Source organism: Lissotriton helveticus, chromosome 11 (genome assembly GCF_964261635.1).
Source record: "Lissotriton helveticus chromosome 11, aLisHel1.1, whole genome shotgun sequence".
NCBI classification, from domain to species: domain Eukaryota; kingdom Metazoa; phylum Chordata; class Amphibia; order Caudata; family Salamandridae; genus Lissotriton; species Lissotriton helveticus.
The window spans coordinates 155378450-155399307 of record NC_136072.1 but is presented as its reverse complement, the minus strand read 5'-3'; positions in this window follow the sequence as shown (position 1 = coordinate 155399307).

Sequence of the window (20858 nt, the reverse complement as noted above, 5' to 3'; positions counted from 1 at the left end):
TCCATCACTGTTTTTTAGTATAACCCTTAAAAACCATGAGACCGCCTACAAAAACCACAAATGTACAACTCGTTCAAATGTTTCCTGTTCTATTCTGATGCCTGTGCACATTGACCCTCCTTTCCTTGATAGTAGCAACAACCATCTAGCAAATGGAAATCAGGTATCAGAACCAGGGGCGGTGGGTGACATTTGAAAGTGGTGAGGCGCAAATTGATTTGCATACAGCACCGTAGCGAGCGAGCCCGAACCCCAAAAGGGGGGCTTGGGGGGATAACCCCCCCCCACGAAAATTTTGAAAAAAAAGAAGAAAAATCGTGCATTTTCAAGCAAATTTGAGAAAGCAGGAAGGTTAATAAAGCAATTGTGAAAGTGCAGTTATTACATTAATAGATGGCATAATAGGTAGCTGCTTATTCAGTATAACCACAGAGCTTCATACATTCACACTTGTAAAAGCCTCTAATGTGAGCCATGATGTCTTGCCTAAGGCGCAAACTGGACTGATTAAGGTAATGCATTTTAAATATAAAATGGAAATGTGAAAGGAGTGTGTAGGAAGACTTCATGGACATTGTTGGTAATTTAAACACCATTATTCAGCTCATGGATATCTTCTAATAGTTATGCGCGGCAGCTTGCCTCTCTAAAAGGCATAGAAAATCCTCTGAAACATCACACATGATGCATTCTAAAATGTTACAAGTCATGCACTAGGCTGCCCTTTTAAGTACATTAAGCACGTACAGGGATATTATTACAGAGTAAAAATATTTGATGTAAACAAGGGAGTAGCCAGAAAAAGAAAATATGCGCGAGACAGGCTTAGAGGGAGAGCTCCCCCTGAGGGAGTTCTAAAACATATTTCCTGCCCCATCACCCTTTGCATAACTTCAACACTCTGAAACACGTCGCTTCATAAACATGGGCAAGAAACTTGATGGAGCTGTGAGGTCCTGCGACAAAGGCAGCGTTACTCTTCCTATAAGCCGGGAAGCTTAGTGTTCCTGAATGACATGCATACATGTGTACCTAAAGTTGTGATGCACCCGTCAATAAAACAAGGTATATAATGCGTGCTTAGGTAAAACATACTTTCACCGATGGCTATCTTAACGTGGAAAAGCAGATGCTATTGTTATCCAACTCAACGGTATTTATTTTATCGACCTTAGAAAAATGAAAGGCTAAGTGGGCAAGCTAGGATTGGAACATGTGATCATGGAGTCCAACAGAGAGCTATGACATAAATGCTTTAGACCACAGACCATCGCTGTTTTGGAGATGTGTTGGTGGGAGGGGCAGAGAGGGCATGGCCACAGACTACTACTGGATAGTTTTGCATGTCTTAAATCTAAGTAATACTGCACCACCTAGAGACAAGGCCACTGGAATTATGCGGCAGGGAAGGACCAAAGTATGTGGCAGGGTTGGCTAGATTATGCATCAAGAAAAGTCAAATTGTGCAGTGTAATGTGCCACACTCTGTGATAGTATTACTTCATAACTTTGACAGTTTTACACATGGTAACGGCGTTATGGCAAATATTTAACCTTACTAATCCCCGATTATGCGGAAAACGCTGCGGCAACAGAATCGCATAATTCTGGTGGTCTTGCCTATAGGTGTGAAACAAACTAGTGATGCAGAGACCTTGTCTGAATGTTGCAAGTGACCTCTAACCTGCAGAGCTCGCAGTGTCACTTGAACTTTGCCAGAGACGTCCAGCGCATTAAGCCTCTGACAGTGACGCATAGGCTTGGCAGTGGCAGAAATCAAGCAACGTTCTTTAAAACTGGAAGATCTGGCTACAGAGGTGGACTAGAAATAAGTTAGTTGAAAAGTTGCAGAACCGCCATGATCCTAATATTCAAGTGATCTACATTTTGAGAAACCTGTAAAAAATGCAAAATTGATCCCTCTGCTACCATCGGCGCAGCTATCAAACTCAGCTTTCATGTGAACTACACTGGATGCCTTCTCTCAAAGTCAACACATACATGATAATAATAACAAATAACAATTCATGCCTTTTTGCAAACGCGTCACATAACCCACACAGCAATAACTCCTCCAACAACGTTATGAGTGCTATCAGCAGAAGCAGCCTATCCAGATGAACGTGATTATCGACAGTTAATCAAAGAAAGCAGTTACACAGAATGCATAGTTTATATCTGAATCACCTTAGAGGGATGATCATCTTATAAAAACAGATATTCAGTAATGTTCACATTGTAAAAACCAGCATTTGCATTTCACCAATTCATGCGCTCTTGCATTTCAGAGGTTGCTGAAAGGCTGTGCATAGGAGAAGTTTTCATCACAATACTGTAGCTCTGCAAGAAACGCCAGACACAGACGGCTGCTCAGAGCCAATGTCTGAATCAATCTAGCAAGTTTAGAACTTTACACTGGCAATGGGATTGTGCGGGGTCTGCCAGTGCTTGGTCGAGCAAGTGATCAATAAAGTAAATTCCTGGTTCAATTGGTAGCACCATGCCTTCCTGAAGAATACGTCCAGTACGCAAGCTTTTGAGACCAGGCTCCGTACCGTACTCCATTCAACTCCCTCTGGGTAGCCTCCAACATCATGCATGTCAATGCCAAGAAAATGTCCCCAAAACCGAGTATCCTCAGAGGAAACCCGTTACTTCCATCACTTACGACACCAAAAGCACAGCTCCCCGTCCCCAACAGATCAGGGCATCCTGCATCAGGCCCAGTTACAGTTAGGTGTCTGAGTGGGTTGCGTGCCTGCTGCACACAACAGTGTGATGCATACAGGTTGCCGCCATAAAAAAGCAGTAATGGCCTAGGGCCAATAAATGGGTATCATCTGAGGGATGCAGGGTCTGTAAAAAAGATTATGTTTTATTTGCCTTTAAAACGCCCTAAAGTGTTTCCTGATCACAGTAGGCCCCCACACCCGCAGGCCTTTCTTCCACAGCCACTTTTCTTTATCACTGCGATCAGCCCTACAGGAATAGTGACTGGAGCGTTAATGTCTGACCATATACCCCCCAACTAATGTGCCACTTGAGAGCTGTAGGTTCAGATGCGTGGCTTTATAGATAGATCATATCACGGGGAACCACAAAGTCACTATACAAATAACATTCTTTTGCAGAAGTATATTTGACAGGGCTTTTGTGCTGTGATACTTATTTGGGGGATTTAAAGTTTGAAATAATGAACATGAGATCTGTCTTAGCTTCTTTACAACCACCCCCTCAGATGGTCTCCCCTGACAGCGTTATTTTGGTTTCCATTCTTTCTTCTTCCTTCGCCCACCAGACTCGCCATCCTGTTCACATTTAACTCTGAACAAGAAGCAGTACATTGTGCAATCGATGTAAACAAACCTGGGGGCAATTGATCGAACATGCATTTTCCCAGTGACGCATTTCTTACTGTACCCAACTACATCACCATCTGCGGAGCCCAGAGAGCTGAAGTCCCCGTTACTCCCTAGGAACGATTCGAGTGACTAGCAGTACAGCAGGTGCAGTGACACCGTGGCCCCGGGTGTGAGGGTGCCGAGCCCTGTTTACCAACAGTAGGACCCCGACAATAACCATGTGTCAGGCCGGCAGAGCCCGGGCTCACCTGGGATATGATGTGTGATTAACATGCTGATCAGCCCACATTAGTCATTGGTTGATGGCAACTGTCCTTCATGATGTGTAGGGTTTTACCTATGCACCAGAAAAGGGCCTTTAATTATAGGAGGCATATGAGGCGAAGCATCCTCCTTTATTCCTCGTCACACTGGCATAATGTCAACACAGGAACATTGTAAGCACAGGAGCATCTGCAGAGGCTAGAGCAGAGAGGTCCGGTGATATCTAGGTACTGGATTAATCTCTGATGCAGCCTGCTACCAGGAAAGGGTTGACCTGAAATCCGGCTTGCGGGACCATGAGATGGGAGCGAAGTGTCAGAGCACAGTCCCCTCAGGTTCTCGAGAGTGTGATTTTTCGCCTTCTCCATCGACCCAATGCACTTTCCACCCTCTAAAGACAGAGAGGTGCAGAATGACCTTTAAAAACCAACATTTGGAACAGATGGTCACCGATGCAGGACTAGCATTGACAGCTACAATGGACACAGAAGAACTACAACAGCATCAACCGACAAAGAAAAGGGACTACACTGACACAGTGCATAGACATAGAAGACAGGTAAGATATAGCAATAGGAGGCGCTTCAGGAGTAATGTCCTTGGCTTCATTTGACTAGCATAGAACTCCCAAGATGCAATATGTCAGGCATGACTAGCTCGTGCAGTCCTAATTTTTACTTTCAATTCTGGTTCTTGCGGTTTTGCTTTTCTCATTGTAAATGCAGAACTACAAAACCAGAATGAAAGGGGAACCCCAGACGGGGTAAGCTGCTCATACTTAACATGGAGCTAATCAGGACAAATACAATATTTCGTTGATGCTAATTAGGATGAAGGACACAAGGTCGCGTAGCAAAAAAGATGGAGAAGCCCATGAAATACTTGTTTAAGACAGAGATATGGTGGAGAGAAACTTACTAAAAGTGATACTCTAGGTTCAACGTGCCATTGTCTACATGGGAGAGATATCTCGGAATATAAAGCTAAACAATGAAACAAGTTACAATGGCGTCTCCCAGCTTTCTTCCAAACCCCTGGATTGGGCAGTCTATGGGAGTGGGAAGTAGAGGCGGCAAGCTAGGAATCATCAACCATGGTGGGTCCATAGTAGGTGTCCATAAACACACTTAGATCAACATGCACACATGTGCAATCGCACACAGGCCAACAGATTCACTGACACCTCTACACACAGAGTTGAACTTCCAAGCACACAAGCACACACAACAGACAATTGCACATCCGATACTCACACAGATCATATAGCCATGTTCAGAGGCAGAGCAAAACGCCTATAGGCATTCAGGCACATGCAAATTAACATATATACAGGTACATGTGCAGATAGAAGGCACCAAAAGCACAAAAGCAAGCCTGCAAGCATTCAAGCAGACAGAGACCAACAGACACCAGGGAGAGGCCAACTGACATAGAGGCACCCATTTACAGACAAGCAACACACGTAGAGGTTCAAATAGGAACACTGGCAACACACAGCATTACAGACTGCATTCATGCAAGCATGCAGGGTGTGGTGGATAAATAGATAGTGCACGGCTGTTTATGGGTAAAGTAATGCTTTTAAGGATAGAGTGAATATGCTTGGATAGATGAAATGATCGATGCCTGGGTTGATGGAGAGATGAATATGTGTGAAAGGGTGAGCTTTGAGACTGGTTGGGAGAAGACAGCATAACTGTAAGTAGAAGAATATCCCTCTAAACCAGCAGTCGATTCACTCATTAACACACCTGTTTATTCATTCATGTACTCACACTTGCGTTCGCATGTATATCCATGCTCACTCATTTATCCATCCATGCACCCACTCATGTATTTATCCATGGGTGCAGCATCCATTCACTCACTCATTTGTGAACTCGCGCCAGGATACTATACTTTTTAGTAATAGAGCGCGCTACAAAAGCCTCTATAATAATAATAATAATAACTTTCCTCTGGACATGGTCTCTCATTCATTAGTTGAGACACTCACACAAAGATCTACCTATTGACTCACTGCCATTTTCATCTGTGCACCCATTCACACAACCACACACACAAACACACAAAAACTCACCAATCAAGAAGCACCTTCTCGTAAATAAACAACATGACTTTGTCAATGTTTGCTCTTATTGTAAACAGAGCCTGTAAACGACGGTTAGAATAGTCAAACAAGCAATTGCAAAGCCGATAGATCTCGCTTTTGGGACCTATTGTCTTTGCCAACGGTCTGAAGCCACGCTGTACAGCAAGCACGATGACGTGCAGCATGGCTAAAGACAACATGCAAAAAAAAGGGGCTATGACAAGGCAGCTGCATTATTTTGTGTGGGTGTGCACCACACATGCACATGCCAACAAAATAATACTCACACTTTAAAAAAAATATTTGCTGTGTTAGATTGGTAAATAAATAAAAAAATAGCGCCAAAGTGTTTCGTTTTTTAAATTACTGGTGGTGGGGGAGCAACTCTGAGAGCGCGGGCGGGAGGGGGAAGCATCACTAAGGGACTCAGAGGGTGACGGGAAGCAACACTGAGGTTTGGAAGGAAGGAAGTAACATGGAGGGTAGAAGAGAGGGGAGAGGCACAAGGGGAGAGAGAGCAACATGGAGCAGGCGGTGGAAAAGCACAAGGTGAGAAAGCAACGTGGAGGACAAGTAAATGAGGGCGAGCACAACTTTGAAGGGAAAGGGAAGAGGCACAGGGGCGGCAATGAGCAAGGCAGAATTTGAAACTGTCACGAAATGCTTAACACAAAAGAAAAAGTAGTGCTTGAAAAGCAAGGAGTAGACCTCACCCAGCTCCTCGTCGGGCAGCTCGCTCCACTTCCTCCTGCTGTTGGACGCCGAGGACTTCTTGATCAGGAAGGCCCGCAGCATGTTTCTGGGGGTGCCAGGCAGTGTGCGGGTTTCTACTGGGGTGTCGCGCCCCTCGATCTAGTGCCTCGCGGCGGTTCCGGCACTTTGTGTGCCTTCCCTGCGGGTGTCTGGCCTCTCTCTCTCGGGGTGCTCACTGCTCAGCCGCTCGCTCTGGGGTAGGTAAGTCTCTGCAGAGGTTCCCACAGGAGGGAGGTGTTGGGTGGCAGCTCCCGCCCCTTCCGAAGGTGCACCGGGCTGGTCCAGGCAGCTCTCCTTTTGTGAGACTTTTTTACACTGTCTCCATCTCGCTTCTTTTCTCTTTCCTTGGACTTCCCGCCGATAAGATGAAGGAAACCTTGCATCCACTCAGAAACGAATGCCAGGCCACCCCCACCCGCGGCATCCAATGGGATGCTGCGCCGGTGGACCAGCCAATCGATTGGCTAGGGGGGCACATTTCGCCCTCGCCCTGTCGCCCTTTGGAGACCCGGGCTGTGGCACTGTGGCAGGCGAAGAACAAGCACCCCTGGGTCCCGCTGGGGAACTTACAGTGCGCATGCTTGAGAAAGTTGCCAACTTTCCCAAGCATGAGCACTGTAAGTTCCCCAGCCTGCGCACTACGTCTGCTGCAGCCTGAGTGTGGACTGTCACTCAAGCTTCAGCAGGCCACCCCCCCTGGCAATTCCCGGCGGCTGATTGTTCAGCGTGTATTTTATTTAGATACGGCCGGCTGCCGCGATGCGTCCATGGTGGCTGGTGGGGCTACGCCTCTACGCCCCAATGGACGCACCGCTGCTGATCAGAACCGGATAATCAGTCTCAAGTACTTGAAGTTCTTCCAATTCTAGATCAGAATGCTCAGGGTACTATACAGCAATCAACCCAGATTCCTCAATCCCTCAGCCCTGAAGCACAGTTGTCATCAGAGGCCATTGTCTCTACCTTACCTGTAGACCTCTCCTCAATATTAACTATGTTTGTAGTGAATGAGCCACTTTAGTGGTCTGATGATCTTTGATGACCCTCGATCACCACCATTGTATACTGATTTTAGTGTGCTATGCTACTTTAGCCTTAATGTAGGGTGGTCTTGCAATAGAATAATCTTGCCAAAGAATAGAAGGTATGGGATGTCAAGGTTTGAGAAATTGTAAGTGTGGTCTCCACATAGAAATAATTCAGTTAGCCAGGATTAATATCCGTTTTTTCCAGCTCGTAGTATGGAGGACAGAGACATTTCTGTTTGCAGAAAAAGTTTCTTTATTTTGATTCACACAGCAAAGACAGCCGACACGTGTTTCGCCCCCTCTTGGCGATTTGCGCCGGGGCTTTCTCAAGGCTCAATAGGATAAGTCTCATAAAAATTTCGATTCAAGGTAAGTACAGTGTCCGACCGGGAGGTATTGACCTAGGAACGACCATGCCGGGAGGACTATAGGAACGAGGGCATCAGCCCATAAAGAAATATTTTACTACTGAAGATTTATATTTTTATATGTCGGACACTGTACTTACCTTGAATCGAAATTTTTATGAGACTTATCCTATTGAGCCTTGAGAAAGCCCCGGCGCAAATCGCCAAGAGGGGGCGAAACACGTGTCGGCTGTCTTTGCTGTGTGAATCAAAATAAAGAAACTTTTTCTGCAAACAGAAATGTCTCTGTCCTCCATACTACGAGCTGGAAAAAACGGATATTAATCCTGGCTAACTGAATTATTTCTATGTGGAGACCACACTTACAATTTCTCAAACCTGTCTTTCTAACTTGAAGCCCAAGAGGTCCAGAGCTTCGAGTGTGTCTCCATCCACCAACTAATCGTACTTATTTAAGTGTTGTCCAAAGCCTTGAAACCCTTGGACCTTCTGTTACCTTTCCACATGGGATGTCAAGGTGCAGAGTTGTTGGTGATGGTGCACACATGTGCTCCATAGGGGATACTGAGGGATTAAGGGCATAGTGTTATTTGAGTTAGGTGAATTATGACTTTAGCCTATTGGCTTTGACGTGGTATAATAGCATTCTGCTTTCTAAGTAGTAGAGGCCTATGCTTGAGCAACTCCATATTCTAAACTGCAGCCATCTTCTGAGCCTCTCTAGGTGAGAGGTGATATTTGAGATTACATGTGTTGTCCACCAGTAGTGAACCAGACAGAACCGGTTCTTATCGGGTGGAATGTGCTCTCTTCGTGCCGAGTCAGAGCAAAACGCTTGGCCAGCTGCTTGTTGTGCTCTTGGTACGAGGTGGTACAGGAATCCAGTAAGAACTGTGGGCGGAGTTAGCTAGAAACTTCGATGGAGAGCTGCATTCTATATTAGAGAAAGGGGGTCCGAGAGATTTAGAGATTCAGAGATGCAGGCAGAGAGAGTTTCTGAGAGGCAGAGAGCTTCTGAGATGCTGAGAGATGCTGATATGCTGAGCTGAGATGCTGGTCTGGTGTTTTGGCGGTCTGAGGATACATCACGGGGCAGACGTGCAGACGTGTGTGTACCACAGAGAGTCCGGACACAACCAGAGAGAGGGGGAAAGAGAGACGGACCCTTCTTCAGATGACAAGACGCCTAAGATTATGGTGAGGTGTTCGATGTATATCTAACTTTATCTAACTATGCTTTTATTTTCAGGCTCTATGTATATCTATGATTGCTGCTAATGTTTACTGTGATGTTTAGTTATTTCTTTCTTTTGTCATCCTATTATCATGTAATAAAGAAACCCTAGAGCATATCATTTGTTGGTATTCCTTGTGAGGGAAGGTTGAGCCCCTTTTTACCAAGTACTTACAGAGGGATGGGCGATTCCCCTCTAATGTGTAATTGTTGATACGGAAGGGAAAATGCCTCCCATCAGGGATGTCTAAATTACATTGCCAGGAGGAGCATGCGTTGTGTACCCTCTTAGATTGGGAGGTGTTGTGACTTGTTGTTATTTGCGAGCTCCTCAGCAATGGTATTATATATATTGTCAGTGTTTATTCCTTTCTTGGGTAAGTATTGTGAAATGTGGTGTCTTTCTGTAACCTGAGAAAGGATGTGGTAAGTAATGACCTGGTGACTGACAGAAGCACCAAAACATAAGGAGAAACACGTCATTACAATTGGCGTAGTCGGTTGCAGGATTTGAACGTTGATTTTAAAAGGGGAAAATATTGTTGTTTTTTTAAAGCAGACTCTCAGATATCAGTTGATTTATTTGCATGGGGATAGCCCATATGGTTTTCTGGCTCAGGAGTGAGCTAATTGTGTTGTGTTGAATGAGAATTTCTGTGTGTTTGAATGTGTTTTGTATAAAGGGCTTGTGAATAGCTTTTTTACGTTAGGCAGAAAGGGCGGGATCCCTTTACAGTGTTCAGTAAAAAGAAATGCATTTAAAATGTGCTGAGCTGCAACGTGAATGTAACATCTCAGAATATAACCCTGAAAGGTGGGATGATGTTTCAGACAGAGATAGTGGGATTATTTTTAATGTGTTGTTTAACGTGCAGCCACAATTTGAGCATTTGCCAAAAGAGCTGAAGGAAATGTTAATTGATGCCCAGTGTGAAAATATTCCTTTGATAACAGACTTAAATGTGCATGATACATGTGAAAAATGTTACAGAAAATCTAGTCAGGTTGCCAATTGCACAGGCTGTTTTAATTAATTCTTCCGAAGAGAGTTTTCAGTCAGATAAGAAGACCCGTGTTTTAGAATTAATCACCAGTGGTGGAAATAAATCAGACCTAACAGTGCACGATACATTTTGCTTTAAAAGAAAAATGCAAGCATATGATTTTGAAAGTGTACAACAGTGAATTGTGTATGACTGGTTACTCCCAGGTTTTAAAAGTGTATTTTGTAATTTTAACCAAGAGCAATGTGCCCATTTTAGCTACAGTGGAGTGAAGGGACTTTTCAATTCAGATGCTGAACAAATGCCCTTGACTATGTGCTTTGGCAAACTAAAAGATACGGGACAAAACAGCGTGAAAGGAAAGGTGATTTGCTTATGGGAGGTCGCACTAGTTGTAAAATGGCCCATATAGACAGAATAGCAGTTGGGTAGGATTTCACAGAAGCAGGGTTGGTGACCCCAAAAACTACTGTTTTAAATGATTTTATGTAGCTGGTGCACAAATATGATAATTCTTTGCCCATGACGATTGACGGTTATAAATTGAACAAACATAGACCTTCTTTGACTGATGCTACCCCAGATAGTACAGAAATGCGATGTGATGTTGTTATGCAACTTTTTAAGGTTGTCACTGTTTTATACATGATAGTTTAAATTTGCCTGGATTAGCTGCACAGAAGAGCAGAGCATTTAGAAATAGAACGCAGGATTTTAATGGGAGTCCACAAAGGTTGAGCCTGTTTTTGTGTATTAGACGAAAGTAAGGGTTTTTTGACATCATGCTGTTCCATTTAAGAATGGAAAATTCCACAGCTTTTGGGTTGGTAACGGCTGGAAACTAACATGCCTTGACCTTGGGAGATAACATGCATTCCACGGAGCCTCCTATTCCCCGGGCTCTTTGCAAGGGAGGGGGGCAATCGCAGGAGCAGTCTCTGCTGCTTGTTATGTTTGGCGAGCACCCAAATTGTGTCCATGGAAGAGCTCTGTGTCAAGACTTTAAAGCTTCCTTTAATTGGAATGATAGGGAGGCTTGCACAAAGGTGCAGGCTTCATCACCATCATGCCCCATTCTTATGAGGAGGTAGGCAGGGCAGACAGAAGTGGGCATGCGCTTCACTCTTGGAATGTGAGCTCTTTGTAAGGGAGGGGTGCGAGGCAGCGCAGTGTGTCTCTGTTATGGTTGAAACGGAGCCAGCTCTGAGCCGCGGACATCTCTGGAAGGGAGGGGGTATGTTAGCAAGGAGGGAGAAGAGCGTACAGTTGACTTCCCCAGCCCTTCTGGCTGTGTAAGAAAAAATTAGATTTTGCCCAAATAAACTTAGAGAATATAATGCAGGTAGCATTCTTAAGCTATTCCCCAGATCTAGAGGAGAACTTTGCAGACGGACATTATAATATTAGACTTTGAGAGATGTACAAAGAAAATTATGGGCTTTTGAATTGAAGTTTTTTGCAAGACAGGTGATACTTGTTTATCGTTTCAGGTTGCTGGGATGTGCTGCTGGGGGTGCGAGTGACCTTGCCCCGCCCCGCCCTGTTTGTTGTTTTGTCTTTTTTATTTTTTATGTTGTTATGTTAGTTGATTTTTTTTTAAATAGGAAGTCTCCCAAGCCTGGAGCCAGACCAGAGCGGACGGTGATGTCCTGTGGCTGATGGCAGAGGGGAGCTGATGATCTATGGAGGACCAAATCTGAGGGGGTTCTTCCTTGCCGAGGGGATTCTGAGGAAGTTGGATGCCAGAGAGCTGTCATCTACATAGATGGACTGCTTCTTTCTAAGCGAAGAAGGGATAAGCAGAGTGTTCTGCAATTGGAACTCTCCCCTTCGAGTGAGGCTGACTTTAACAGAATGAGAGCTGTGTGTCTTTTGCACAGGAGAACTGCTTGTGCACCCTGACAAGAGACAGTGGTGTTTTTTGTTTTGCTTTTTTCACAGTAAAGATCACTTTTTTCCCATTGAGAGACTGTTCTGTACTTGGAGTAGATATTTTCTGAGCTGCAGTTGGCTGCCTTGGCAGTAGAATTTGCAGTTTCATTATTGTGGTTCAAATGACACAAGCTGAATTATTTTGAGATATTTTACCTGAGTTATGAAGTTTCAAAAGAACAAAAAGAGAAAACCAGTTAATTATGATCTGCTTTGAATTCATTGTTTTTGAGTAGTCACTTTAACACAAGAGTTATTGCTTATGTTTTTGATTCTGTGGTGCAGTTTTTCCTCTTTCAAATATGGCCTACAGTCTTGAATGTTTCGCTCTGAATATTTAGTTTTTCTTAAGGTTTTGCCTTTCATGAGATATGTAATGTTTCAATGTCAATCAGATCTTCAGTTAGATTTTTTATGTTGCTGGTGTTTATGCATTGATACTGCTTTTACAGTTACCAGATATAGGGCCCCAATGATAGTTTTGTTTTTCAGTCATGATCTTCAGTTACTTGTTACTATGCAATGATGCCAATTTTGCAGTTAAATGATGCAGTCATAGCTGTGCCTTTAGTTCGGTGATTTTAATTTTGATATATGTGGATGGTGTTGTTCAAGGGTCAAGGGGTGAAATGTAGTGAATGAGCCACTTTAGTGGTCTGGTGATCTTTGATGACCCTCGATCACCACCATTGTATACTGATTTTAGTGTGCTATGCTCCTTTAGCCTTAATGTAGGGTGGTCTTGCAATAGAATAATCTTGCCAAAGAATAGAAGGTATGGGATGTCAAGGTGCAGAGTTGTTGGTGATGGTGCACACATGTGCTCCATAGGGGATACTGAGGGATTAAGGGCATAGTGTTATTTGAGTTAGGTGAATTATGACTTTAGCCTATTGGCTTTGACGTGGTATAATAGCATTCTGCTTTCTAAGTAGTAGAGGCCTATGGTTGAGCAACTCCATATTCTAAACTGCAGCCATCTTCTGAGCCTCTGTAGGTGAGAGGTGATATTTGAGATTACATGTGTTGTCCACCAGTAGTGAACCAGACAGAACCGGTTCTTATCGGGTGGAATGTGCTCTCTTCGTGCCGAGTCAGAGCAAAACGCTTGGCCAGCTGCTTGTTGTGCTCTTGGTACGAGGTGGTACAGGAATCCAGTGAGAACTGTGGGCGGAGTTAGCTAGAAACTTCGATGGAGAGCTGCATTCTATATTAGAGAAAGGGGGTCCGAGAGATTTAGAGATTCAGAGATGCAGGCAGAGAGAGTTTCTGAGAGGCAGAGAGCTTCTGAGATGCTGAGAGATGCTGATATGCTGAGCTGAGATGCTGGTCTGGTGTTTTGGCGGTCTGAGGATACATCACGGGGCAGACGTGCAGACGTGTGTGTACCACAGAGAGTCCGGACACAACCAGAGAGAGGGGGAAAGAGAGACTGACCCTTCTTCAGATGACAAGACGCCTAAGATTATGGTGAGGTGTTCGATGTATATCTAACTTTATCTAACTATGCTTTTATTTTCAGGCTCTATGTATATCTATGATTGCTGCTAATGTTTACTGTGATGTTTAGTTATTTCTTTCTTTTGTCATCCTATTATCATGTAATAAAGAAACCCTAGAGCATATCATTTGTTGGTATTCCTTGTGAGGGAAGGTTGAGCCCTTTTTTACCAAGTACTTACAGAGGGATGGGCGATTCCCCTCTAATGGGTAATTGTTGATACGGAAGGGAAAATGCCTCCCATCAGGGATGTCTAAATTACATTGCCAGGAGGAGCATGCGTTGTGTACCCTCTTAGATTGGGAGGTGTTGTGACTTGTTGTTATTTGCGAGCTCCTCAGCAATGGTATTATATATTGTCAGTGTTTATTCCTTTCTTGGGTAAGTATTGTGAAATGTGGTGTCTTTCTGTAACCTGAGAAAGGATGTGGTAAGTAATGACCTGGTGACTAACAGAAGCACCAAAACATAAGGAGAAACACGTCATTACAATGTTTGCAAATCTGTCAGTTGACATTAAACGAGGATTTGAGGAGTCATCTAAAATCCAAAGAGAGATTAGGTCTTACTGTGAATCACTGGACAGCAAAATTGATGGGTTATTCTCAAGGACAGGAGCCTTGGAAGAGACAACAGCAGTAATGTCCATAGAACTAGACAACTCTAAGGAGGAGATATTGAAGCTTAAAAGAGAAGATACTGTGCTGGCTGAAAGAATAGAGGTTTTGGAAAACAATGCGAGGCGATGTAATATTCGCATCCTGAATGTGCCAGAACTAAATGAAGGTACCAACATTAAGGCATACATTATCCAACTCTTAATAAAATCCTTAAATTTAAAACACACAGAGGAGGAGCTTAACCTGGACATTCAGCGGATTCATAGGGATCCATTCAGACGTAATCCGCAACGTGCAAAGCCCCGCAAGATCCTAGTGAACTTTCACACGTTTCAACTCAAGGACCATATTTTAAATTTAGCCTTAAAACAAAAATCCTTGACAGGCGCTGGCTTTACCTTCCAAGTGCGCTCTGACTTGTCGAGGGCAACCCTTGATAGACAGTGGGAGCTGGGTCAGAGGATGGAGGCATTTAGAAATTTGGGAGCATCTGTCCAGCTGAGCTTCTCTGCAGCACTTAAGATCATGTTAAACAACAAAATGATTAACGTCCGCACAGTCCAAGTAGTAGATGAACTATTGCTAAGTTTAGGCACCTCTGGAAAGTAACTCCAGCTTCATCACAACCTGACAAAGTTTGGGGGCTCTTCTCACAAATTAGTCTATAGAGTTTATAGAGCTTACTTATGAGTGAAAGCACAAAAATCTTAGCTCAGTATGAACCTTTCTAATAGAAGATAAACATAATAGATCAACTCAGAAAAGAAGACACGAAAAAAAAAAAGAGAAAAAAGACACAAAAAAAATGGGGAAGCACTTTAATATCACGTAATGTTCTATTAAAAAAGAGGGAGGAAAAAAAAAACGAAAAAAATATAAATAAATAAATAGATACTATGCAAGAGCAAATTAAATAGAGCACGAGTTTTAAAAAATGTTTTTCTCTCTTCCCTGTATTAAACCCTATATAGATACCACTTTAAGCTATCTAGTCGAATCTACATATCGTAGTGTCCCTAGCAAAAGGCTCACTAAACTTAAACTTAGACATATTTAGTCCTCCAATATCCTAAACCAATAACGTCTCGTCTGAGCCTGGATAGAGTAACAGGGGTATCACAAACCGGATCCTTTCCGGTTGGATTATCAAGGGTTCCTCAAGGGTGGGGGGATGGTGTTCATGAAGGAAGGGGTTAGGGAAATAAAAAATAAAATGTTTCTCATCTCTAAAATGGCGGTCGTTAATTTTATAAATAAACAATGGACGAATCTTGCTAATTGTTGCAATATTGGGGGGAATGTATTGGCAGGACTCCTAATTATTACCATTAGAAACGCCAATTATGAGTACCATTAAGATTCTCTCCTGGAATGTTAATGGCCTGTGCACCAAACCTAGAGCTAACACAATGGTACAATATATCCGAGATTTTGGTGCGCAGGTCATTATTCTCCAGGAGACACACTTGGTTGAGGCAGAAGTACTGGACTTGGTAAAAAAGAATAGATGGATAGATCTATCAGTTTCTACTTCACAGACAGTTAATACAAGAGGGGTTGTCATTTTCTTTAAAAAAAACATCACAACAAGACTTTTGAAGGAAAAGGTTGATCCTCATGGTAGATGGGCAATCACGGCTGTTATGATAGGGGGATCATGCATTACGTTGGTAGGCTATTATGGGCCTAACCGTGACAATCCATCTGTCCTGGCCACGTTGTTCTCCGAGCTGTTACACTTTCCTGAAACCATGATAATAGCGGGAGATTTTAACATTGTCCTTGATCCGAAGTTGGATAAGTCTATTTCTAGTCGACAACAGGTACATTCTAAATCTAGAGATCTTTTAATAAAAAATATGCATCAATACGGATTTATTGATATTTGGAGGGCAAGGTCGGGTCAGAAATCCGGTTTTTCCTTTAGAAACTTTAAGTACCGCCACAGATCAAGGATCGATTTCATATTGGTGAACAAATGCTTGGAAAAGTCAGTCAGGGATATTACTTATCTACAATCACACCTGTCCGACCACTCGGCTTTACTCCTAGACTTTGAATTACAGTCCCAAATCGCGACAAGGTCATGGTCAATCGACAGATCTTTTCTTACATTCCCTGAGGATCTGGAGTATGTTAAAGGGGAGACGCAAGAATTCTTTAAAATCAACATTGGTTCGGCGTGCTCTAGCTTAGTATGGGATGCTTTTAAATGTTCTCTGAGAGGGATCATCAAGAATAAAACTTCGTTTCGTAAGAAACAATACACCCAAGCGGTTACACTAATAGAGGCCAATATATTAAAAGCCCAACTAGAATTAGAAAATTCAAACAATTGCTCAGATCATGTTATAGATGCTAAGCAGGAGGAGCTGACAAAACTTAAAGGGCAAATGGCTTCTGTATTAAACGAGCGTATTCTGCAGAGGTGTGGAAGCCAGTAAATTGGCCAATTTTGAATTCGGTGAAGGGGCAGGCAAACTATTAGCCTGGAAGTCTAGAACAGACCAAACGCGCAATAACATTAACTCTATAATTTCTGGTTCTGGTACAACATCCTCGGACCCAGAAATAAGGTCAGCTTTCAAAAAAAATTTCCAGGCTATATATCGAGAGGAAAATAACATCACCTCTATTGATGTAGGAAACTGGCTCAATAAAATTTCCCTACCAGTACTTTCTAAAGAGCAGGTGAATCTGTTAGACCAACCAATTATGGTTGAGGAGGTATTATCTGCTATATCAAACAGTAAATCTGGTAAGGCGGCGGGCCCGGATGGCCTTCCGGCAGAGCTATATAAATATATTGCAGCAGACATCGCTCCCTTTCTCACCAAACTATTCAACCAAATACTGGTAGATGGCGATTTACCTCCCTCATCATGGAGCAAAGCTTCCATTACGCTTATCTTGAAACCAGGCAAAGTAGCCACCGCCTGCAGTTCATATCGCCCAATTTCAGTTCTCAACGTTGATTATAAGGTCTTTGCGTCTATACTAGCCAAGCGATTGGGACAGGTAGCTCCCTCAGTCTTACACCCTAACCAAAAGGGCTTTGTTAAAGGCCGCCAACTCTACGAGCTAATATATGATCTAATAGGTGCAATTGACATGGCAACTAATTCATCACTACCCTTGGCTATTCTCACCTTGGACGCCGCCCAGGCCTTCGACAGGGTTAATTGGAAATACCTGTCGGGGGCCTTGGAAAAATTTGGGGTGGACCGGGCTTTCCGTAGAGCGGTGGAACTATTATATCACGAACCTTCAGCCTCGGTCTTGGTTAACGGCGGATTGTCGGAACCTTTTACCATCACAAGAGGCACCCGGCAGGGTTGCCCGCTTTCGCCCTTACTTTTTGATATATATATGGAGCCATTCGCTCAATTGATTCATGAAGATATTAATATCGCCCCATTTAAATACAAAGATTGGAAAAAAAAAGTATTTTTATATGCTGACGGTCTTATGATCTTAACTTCTGATATCAGCACAACGTTTCCGGCAGTTATTAATCTGGCACAACAATTTGGTAACATCTCTGGCTATGAAATTAACGCCACAAAGACTGAAATTATGGCATGGAACAGCATAACAGCGCCACTTCCAGTACAACCTTGTGACAGCATGAGATATTTAGGTATAAAAATCTTAAAAGACATCAATCAGATTGCCCACACAAATTTTACTTTGGTGTCCAAAGACTGTAGGAACTTAATGAATTCCTGGAGACATTTTCCACTGACGCTCCTAGGCCGATCCAACTTGGTCAAGATGTCCATTTTACCTAGGTTGACCTTTATTTTTAATAGTTTACCACTTTATTTTGAAAAGAAAATGATAGCAAAGATGCAGAGTGACATCACCTCATTCATATGGAGGAATAAGATAGCGAGAATTTCTTGGAAAAAACTAAGGCGTCGTAGGGAAAGGGGGGTTTGGCCGGCCCAGACATTCAAATCTATGCCTGGGCATTTCAGCTGACACATGCCCGAATATTATTTAAAACTCCACCAGATCAGGGAATCGGCCTCATGTTTTCAACACTATTAAAATGTGAAGGTTTAAATCAAACGGGATTTCTATACAAGTTTGGAGACCCAAAATATTTTAAGAAAATGAGGTTGAAGATACTGCAAGGCCTAGCAAGAACTTGGTATAATCTTAGAACTACTACCAAAATAGGCTACTATTCTAACGGTTCTCCTATATGGGATCTTCCGGCTCCTCCGGAGTGGACTAAAGATGCATTGATAAGCCCTCTAAAAGAGGCTGGGGTCTTAACCTGGGGAGATTTGTTCTATGAGGGGGAAATGCTCTCCTGGGAACATCTAGTGAGTAAGGTAGGCCCCAATCTCTCTAGACTTAAATTCCTTCAGATTTCTAGCTGGGCGCATGCACAAAAATCTGGCCCTACACGCCGTTCACAACGATCTTTGGGAGGCAATAGTCAACTAGAATCTTCCTTACTTGATAACGCCCTAAAATCTAAAGAGGTTTCCCACTTTTACAACTTAATCCTAGAGGAAATAGACGGAATATTCCATCTTCCAGATCAGCTTTGGGGTTCTCTATTGCCGGCAGTAAATGTAAATGAACTATGGGAGACATCCTTCTTCGTTCTTTGGGACATTGTTAAACCTGCCTGGCTGCGAAGAAACCACTTCTTTACCCTTCACAGGGCTTACTATTCTCCTCAGAGGTTGTCTAAATTTTCAACAGGTACACCAGTAGTTTGCCCTCGCTGTGGTCATGTTGCAGCCTCTGACGCACATATGTTTTTTGATTGCCCACATCTAACATCTTATTGGCAATCAATAAGCAACAAACTAACATCCTCAACAGGCACTACTGTGAATATAGATCTAAGCCTGGTAATTCTTGGAGTAATGGACAAAAAACGTAGTGCAAATAACAACCTTTTGTTCTACTCAATGCTGATGGCTCGACGGGAGATTTGCAGGCGGTGGAAAGAGGCCTCCCCCCCCCGACACTACAAGATTGGAGTTCCTCCATGCTTTCTATATCAAAATTGAATCTTTCTAGAGGTGGTAAACCGGAAAAAAGAGCTTTTTGGCTGAAACTCGATTGGTCTCAATAATTAGAAACTGGGGGTTTTTTTTGTTTTTTTTTTCCCCAGTTCCAATGATTACGTAGCCATGTCGCACTCTCTTCGCTCAGCCATGTTTGTCCTTTTCATTAAGGTCAATCTGTGGTAAAAGCAATGGTGGAATTTGGCTAATGGCAAGCACCATCCCAATAGTACATAAGGGTCTGTGATTCATTGTGAAACTGATTTGGCTGCAGGGTCCTGGCGCCCCTTCGTAATGATTGACCCCTTCCAGTCTTGCACTGAGACAGCATGTCTGTTTTTCAAGTCACACTTTTCCTAGTCCACGGTACTGATGGTCCAGCCATGGTTGGATGAGGAACAAAAAAAATAAAAAATACAATCAATGCTCAGACAGCTATTAATGCACCATAGCAATAACATCTGCACCATCAACCATGACAAACCTTACCTATCCAACACACTAGACACCTACCAACCCACTCTAACACCTCATGCCACAACTACATCTAAATTTAAAAAAACTACCTCCACGTCCTCCCAATTCACTACACCTAGTCTCCACACACCATCACTCCCACATAAAAAGTATTTTAATAAAGCAAACTAAAATCAATTGTTAAGAATAGACAAAATATACATGACCTAATATGTAACTCAAGCCCACACTCAATGATCATTACATAAACATGGTTCAGAGAGAACATGGCACGGATGCTTAATGAGACAGTTGCACCCAGGTTATCAAGCCATGGACAGAATCAGTATGGAAAAAATGGAACGTTATGGAAATATTTGTTGTAAGCAAAGGATATATGTGGGGTATGTTGATGATAATGTTCTTTCGTCACATTTGCATTAAAAATGCTATGACATCAAAGGGGAATAAAAAGAGATCAAGGAATGCCTTATCATTCTATATTCCTTTCTTAAATAATTCATAGGAACAAAAACAGTACATAAATGTCAAAACCAGGGTGTAGGTAGTTAAGTTACAAACTAAAGTAAATATTCATGTTAATGTGGTGTAATCATATTACAAGTGCATATATTTCATTCACCCCCACCCCTAAATAAAAATCCACACATGATGACACAAAAACAATAATGACATCATGATCGACGAGTCAGCACTTATCATAATAGCAATAGAATTATCCCATACAATCCTGTACTATTGACATTCCAGCTCTCTTCTGCTTAAAAACATTAATGCACCTGTTTGGATTTATGTAGGTCTTGGGATAGGACAAATCCCATTGTGCAACCATGTTGGACAGTGCATTTTGATACAAGAAAAGCTGTTCATTCCGATCAAGGCCAGAGAGGCCGCAACGCATTGACTTGTGCCACATTATTTGTGTTTATAAAAAAAATTAGCGGCATATCTCAGCAGTGTGCCCATGTTCTGTTAACAAGGGCAGAGACATTTTAAGGTATGCGTAAAGTGGGCTCTGGCCCAGGTTTGCCACCCTTAAAGGGGCCCCATTATTCAAATTTCAGAACGGCCCACACTGTCTATAGTTATAAAATAACCATTTTTTTACTTACTTTCTTTTTTTTGAGCTAGACCAGACTGTCCAGCCAGTCTGGCCCCTGCCTGAGCGATAACGATAGTTAAAGAAAATA